Genomic DNA, 7,050 nt, shown 5'->3' with positions numbered 1-7,050 from the left:
CTGAAATTTAGAGGAAGACACATTTATTGCTCTCTCCTGCTCTGCCCTTTCCCTTTTTTGTCTGGGAGAAGGCAGCTTTTGGTTCACTGGAGTGGAAGTTGGCTGTCCATTTCCTGATGGCAGCGAAGAGCAGACTCCCATCTGGTTGATGCAGATGCCACTGTTTTGACTTTATCCAGGTGGTCACCCAGCAAACCCTGTTGTGCCTAATTATTTAAGAGGGTTGTGAAACACTAGGTGATTTTATATACCATATGTGCTAGAAAACATAAGCGTGAAGATGCTGTGACTTAATGATGTGGCAACTTCAGCTCGGAATCTTCCATGTTTTACGGCTTAAATCTGACCTTTCCCTTTCCTGCAATGCACTTTGTAGCATTTAGCATGAAAGAAGAGCAAACAGAATTGGAGATGGGGAGGTTATCAGCAGCAGTTACAGAGCCATCCTCCACCCTCTATCGAGATAAAGCACTTGACTCATTTTAGAATATCCACCCTAGCAGAAGGAAGGCAGGAGGAGAGAGGGGAGAGTCTGTCTGTTAAATAGAATTTCAAGATTTGGAGTTCAGAGACTTTCTTCATGGTGTTAGAGCAAATCACAGACCTCCTTTCTCAGAGAAAAATAACACACAGGGTCTCCTGCTCTGATTATTAATTTATTTATTTTTAACCCATGTAGTTTGTTGCTTTGACTTCTCAAACAATGGGAAGGTACAAGGAGGGAAGGATAATAAATTGCATTCCCTCCTTTTTGCCATCACATGAAACCTTGAGGGACTGTTCAGCAAGCTGGAGCTCTTATCTGCCTTTGGGCAATCTCATTATCAAACCTTCATTTTGCTCCCCAGCAGGAGAGATGGCCTGCAATGTATGATAACCTCTACTTATGAAACTCACACTCCAGAAATCTCTGATAATAGGCCAGCTAAAATGGAAAAACCAAAGAGCAGGCACCAGGTTTTTAGCCACCAATATAGACTACACACACACACACACACACACAGAGGCAGGTACCAACACATATATATATTTTTAGTTTTTATTTATATTTCTATGCACCAGCCCCATTCTGATGGCACCTCCCAGAATTTAAACCACAAATCTAATAGGAATAATATTTTCGAGCATACCTGAAATAGTATTTTCAAATAAGCCTGTATGATATAGGAGCCTGTGTCCCATCTCCCAGAGAGGTCAGTGAAATCAGTGGGAATTATAACCTATCTAACCTGCTCAGGTGTTTCTATAAATCCCATTAAACACTTATTTAAAGACAGTTGAAAATATGAGCTGTAGGAACAGAAGTAGTTCCTGGGGGTAGAGAGAAAAAGAGGAGAAGAGGGATAAAGATAATCAAGTTCCTTTAGCACTTAGGCAGTTTGATTAATATTGATACACTATAGTATTGATACATGATAGAATATATTTTATTATTTTTCAATTACTTTCCTATCATGACGGCACTGTCCAGTTAATCCTTCATCCTCCAAGTCCCCCATTTCTAAACCCTACATCTCTCTATAGATCACTGAGGAATAAATGGGTTTGCAGCACCCCCAGTGCAACCCCCTTCTGGATATGGGCTAGAGAAGGTGAGAGACTGAGATCTGTGGAGTTCAGCTGCAAATCCCAGAATTCCTGCCCATTTGTCCTGGTTTAGGCTGTGTGTCCTACAAGTCTCCATGCCCAGCAAAGAGATCCAGCTGGCAGGGGGCACAGCCCACACCCAGCTCACCCCAGTGTGGGAAGGTGAAGCCTTGGGTCATGTAGCGAAGGTGAGGAGGATTTTTTGAGCCAGGAAAGGTCTCCAGAAGGACTCCCCTGGATGCACAGCCCCACTAATCCCTACATTCCCTCTTGCAGGGCTGCATTTCCCAGCTCCTTGAGCTCCCACCAAGGGCAGCTGCTCTGCCATGGAGCAGCTTTGCTGCTCTCCACAGGCAGGGGATTAGGTCATGGGAATCAGCTACAGCTCAGCATCCCTTGGCCATTCCCTTCTCCATCCCTCTGCCATGCCAGAACTTCCTTATCATAACCTGAGAAACAGACCATCCCAGGCTGTGAACTTAATTTTTATTTCCTTTTGTTTTGTGAGATGTTCTGGAGCACACAGAATGTGGTGTGAAGGTAAAACACCAGGAAGCATCAACAGTCCATTCCCTTTTTTTTTGTTTCCATTGTCCTAGCAGTAAAAAAGGTCACCAAAATCAGTTGGTCTCCCTCACTTGTGCAGGAAATGCAAAAATATATTTGGTCTTCTAAAACCTCCCTAGGCATAACACACTGCAGCAAATATGATAACACTTTTAATTATATTTTAATGTATCATACGGATTATATTTTCAATACCTTAAAAAATAATAAGCCTGAAAAATCCCAGCTAGTGAGGAAATAAAAAGAACAAAAGAACAAAATATTAAGATATAAAGAGATTTTTCTTATGAAGGCCAAATAGGTCTGATTTCAATATTTCCATAAAATGGAAACAAATAGGAGAAAATAATAATAAAAAGCTGAACAGACATTGTTGGGATGGGCTGTTCCTGCTGAACAAAAGAGTAAAAATGAAAACAAAAACACTTTTTCTGCACTGGACCTTGGGCACATGCTCATCTCGGGGTTCATGACATTTCTCAAACAAGCAGAGGCAGGAAGGGAAGGGGGGTTCTCTTGATCTCAGGGCTCCCACCACAGGGAGAGCTCATCCACCCGTGCACTGGGAAGGGAATCATTGTCCATTTCCCATCCCTGGAACTGCTCCAGGCCACGTTGCTTGGAGCAACCTGGTCTAGTGGAAGGGGTCCCTGCCCGAGGCAGGGGGCTTGGAATGAGATGAGATTTAAGGTCCTTTCCAGTCCAAATTGTTCTGGGATCCTCTGATCCCCGTAGGCAGGCTGTGGATCATGACCACACACCCACCAGGAGGGTGAACAGGAACCAGCTCACATTTACTCATACCAAATGATTCCTTTATTTTGTTAGAGACTTTCATTTCCGATGCCAACGAATCCAGTGCTTCTCATAAATAACACACACCCTCTTAAAAGAAGTTTGGGGGTTCTTTAATGAAAAGCAGAATCACCCCTAAAATAGTCAGGGATGAAGGCAGACCTGTCTGGGCAGACTGTGCAGGAGGCCTTGTGAAGACAGCAGTTTGATCAATCAAGTCTACATCAAATGAACACACAGAGGCGTTTCCTTTGGAAATGGGTGAGGAAACAAGTGGAATTCAAAGCAGTCCCCTTTTCATGGAGGTTTTTCAGGTCTTCGCAGATGTTGTTTTTCAAGAGACAAAAAAAATGAATCCCAAAACCCAGGCAGCAGATATGTGCTCCAAGCATCTCCCAGTCACACTGCACGCCATGAATAGGGGTGAGGCTGGTGCCAAGAAGAAAACTGAGGAGGAAGCCATGTTATGGAAGTTTTGTGTTCCCCTTGGCATGCTTTTTGTAGCTGCAGTGTGCCTGGAGCTCTGGGCTTTGTGGTTTTTGTATCCCTAACCCTAGGCAGAACCCTAACCCCTAGGTGAGGAGGTTAAAGTTGCAAGGGGGTGAGGCTGGTTCCAAGAAGAAAGGTGGGGAGGAAGCCATGTTATGGAAGTTTTGTGTTCCCCTTGGCATGCCTTTTGCAGTTTCAGTGTGCCTGGAGCTCTGGGCTTTGTGGTTTTCAGAACCCTAAGCCTAGGTGGAGCCCTCACCCTAGGCAGAGCAATAAAAGCAGCCAAGGGCTAAGAATGGTTCCAAAGAGAAAGCTGAGGAGGAAGCCATGTTATGGAAGTTTTGTGTTCCCCTTGGCATGCCTTTTACAGTTTCAGTGTGCCTGGAGCTCTGGGCTTTGTGGTTTTCAGAACCCCAACCCTAGGTGAGGGTGTACAAGGTGTGTGGAGGGAGGCTGGTGCCAAGCAGAAAGGTGAGGGGGAGCCGTGCCAAGTCCACAGCTGAATTCCTGGGAGCTGGAAGGAGACCGAGCTCATGCTCGTTCTCCTCTCCCATGCTAAGGGCAGGTAATTATCTCTGCATTCCTGGAGGAATGTTACAATAAATATGGCTGTCATTTTTCATTACTGCATAGTGAACAAAGGGAACAAAGAGAACAAAAGAAAAGAGTGGTTTGGCTAACCTGGGCTCTGGTGTGTTTGGATATGGGCAAGGCAGGAGTAAAGGGGAGAGTGTGTTTATATTATTTACTGTGGACAAAGCAATCTGTGTGACTGTCTAAATATTTATTTAAGTTTGTTGAACTAATTAAAAGGTATTCTCTGGGAAAATCCTTATCTCTTACTTGGTGTCCCACCATTACGTTTCTTGGCTTAAAATGGAACTTATTTGAAAGACAGAAAATGCAATCGTGTCTCCCTAACTTCTACCACGCAGAGCACAAATATTCACTTTCTCATTTTTTCCCCATTTGACCGCTCAAATTTCAGTGGTCAGATTTCTGAATTTATTTTGATAACCAATGTCTTATGATGTTGGAAAATAAGGCAAAGGAATTTGTGTAAATAAAAAAGTACATAGAAACTTTGGTGTGCATGTTATTTCCTTCCCTCCAAAGTCACCCTCAATGCTTCTCCTTCCATGCAGACAAGATAAAATAGAAAATGTTCAATACCCCTAATCACTTAGAATATCTAATCTCAGACACAGCCAGCTCAGAGTCCAGCTCTATGCCTGTGTTTTCTTTTTTTTTTGCATGGCTCCCAGGTGCTTTTCCTGCCTAAATGAACAGACACTTTGATTTGCCAAACTGTTATTAGAGGAAAAAAAAAAATAAATTAGAAGGTTCACAGTGTTCACACTGACTGCAAAATTATTTCCTGAGTTGCAGAGAGAACAGTTTGCACTCATCTGTCTGAAGTCTAGCAGCAAATGGAAAATTACAGTGTAAGCAAAATTCCCCCTGGCAACTGTCTACGTATGAAACATCAAACTCTAGAAATGACTAAAAACCACAGATCACAACATGGAAGGATCCCAGAGAAGAGTCTTGCCTCTCCCTTTCTCTGGTAAGAGACTTTGCTGAGATCTAGGAGTGACAAATCCACTTCTGCTATATCCCAAATCCCATGATGTTTTCTGTAACTTTTGCATATCCCGTTCTCCTGATGGACGTGGTGGTGCTGTCACTTCTCCTCCCTGATGGTGTCTGTTGCAGCCCCTGGGTTTGCTACCAAGATCCAGCTCACAGAGACCCAGCTTTGTGCTGGTGTCTGCACCAGACACACACCTGGGGATGTGTCTCCCCAGAGCAGCACTAAAACACCAGCCCCACGAGGTCTTGCAGACTCAAACTTCCCAAACAACTCCTGCCTTTAACTCCTCTCCAGAATTTCACAGGTGTCAAGATGTTGCTCTGGAATTTCAAGTCAACTGTTCTGATGTATAAATACCTAAATATCTCAGAGCTGCAGTGGCTCCATATCAGCCTGGAAGTGACTTGGGAGAAGTTCAGCCAGCCCAGAAAATGCAGTTTTCCAGCACTGGAGACAATCTGCACCCACTGACATGGGGAGAGCTGAGTTCTCTCCCAGTATTGCACAGAGACACACAAGTGTCATGGGGCAATGCACTGCTGCAAACCCTCCCTGATGGGCATTTCTGCTCTGGGAGAAGGTGTGGATGCATCCCAGTTAGGTCCTCAGCAGCTTTAGCTGTGGGATAAAGCATCTGCAAGCCCACCCCTGTCAGAAACTAACAACTAGAAACTGGCAGAAAAAAAAATTAAAGGACATTGATGAAAAATGAGATATTTCTGATTTGTCACTCTGCACTTATCTGATCTCAGCCTGTTCTAACAGGCACCTTCTTGTCAGTAGCCCCAATGACATCAATTGAGTGGGAGTGCAAAGCATCAACATTACTTGTGAGAACAATCCAGTTAGGGAAGGTTGCTCTGCTGGTAATATTAGAATCAAAACATTCAAATGCACAGACAGAGAGGCTAACAATTCAATTTATGCTGTGAATGCTGAACAGCACATTAAGCAAATCAGTTCAGATGGCTCTGGGTTGTTCGTGTTTGAAGAAGATCAGAAACAAAATTTCCAATCCTGTACCACATCTAAATGCTTGAGAGGAAGCACTAAAACCTTCACTAGTGATATATTTATTTTTCTGCATTTCCCTCAGCTCATTGGTCTTTTACTGCTGCCCTGTGGTCCATAGGGAACTGCTGTGGTCCTTCACAGAAGAAATACCAAGTTTTCCATGTGGTTGCACCTCATGTAATGGGACATTGTAGGGGTGTTAATGGTAATATTTTCTCAAATATTCTTCTGTCTTAGATCATCCACAATGCAATATGCAATAAACCTTCCAGGAAGAGTTTTCCATTTCCCCTACAAGCCCAGATTTCCAAAGGACTGCAAATTTCCAAAATTGCAAACACCCATTCTAAGGATTTATGAAGAGCTTTAAGCAAGTTTGTTATCTAACCACAGCAGGTCTATCAATGCTGACTGACCCATGAGTGCCTGAAGGTGTTGCCCCAACTCTGACACATTGTTTTGAGCCCTTCAAATACCCTCTTTCCATGATGGACCCAGTCTTGGAAGAAAGTGTCAAAATATTCCTGGACTCAGTATTAAACCTCTGACATTACAGTGATCTCCAAGTACTGCAGGAGGGTATGAATCTCTGTGGGTCCCTTTCAACTCAGCATATTCTGTGATTTTATATTTATATATCCATATAAAATACTGGACACAACCAGCCAGCTGGATACACGGATGAGAACAACCCCTACAGCAAGAGACCTGGGTGACTGCAATTTCATAGCTGAAAACATCTCTCTCCAAATACTTGAGGAGATGGAAGAAAGGGTCCAAAGCAGAGGTGTGGAGCCAGCAGGGCTGGAGGCAGCACAGCCACCCCCCGAGCTGGCAGTGCCACCGTGTCCCCCGGTGCTCTGTGCTCCCAGGTAGGGATAATTAGCTTTTGTTGAGCAGCAAATTTGCACAGCAATGCAGACTTCCCCGAGTACCCTGGCTTGCTTGGAGCTACACTGTGCCACTTACAAATGTTTTAAGATTCATTAACCTCCCTCTGCACT

The 7,050-nt window shown here is 43.9% G+C and overlaps 1 long non-coding RNA gene across 2 annotated transcripts in view; it reads right to left on the bottom strand.

Moving 5' to 3' along the window:
• LOC110483560 (uncharacterized) overlaps positions 1 to 7,050 on the bottom strand; it is a 137,389-nt gene that overhangs the window by 54,654 nt on the left and 75,685 nt on the right. The gene's annotated exons all lie outside the window — the stretch shown is intronic.

This window comes from Lonchura striata, chromosome 20 (assembly GCF_050655825.1).
Source record: "Lonchura striata isolate lonStrDom1 chromosome 20, ASM5065582v1, whole genome shotgun sequence".
Taxonomy (NCBI): Eukaryota; Metazoa; Chordata; class Aves; order Passeriformes; family Estrildidae; genus Lonchura; species Lonchura striata.
The sequence above is the reverse complement of the archived record's forward strand: the minus strand, read 5'-3'. Positions and strand labels throughout refer to the sequence as shown.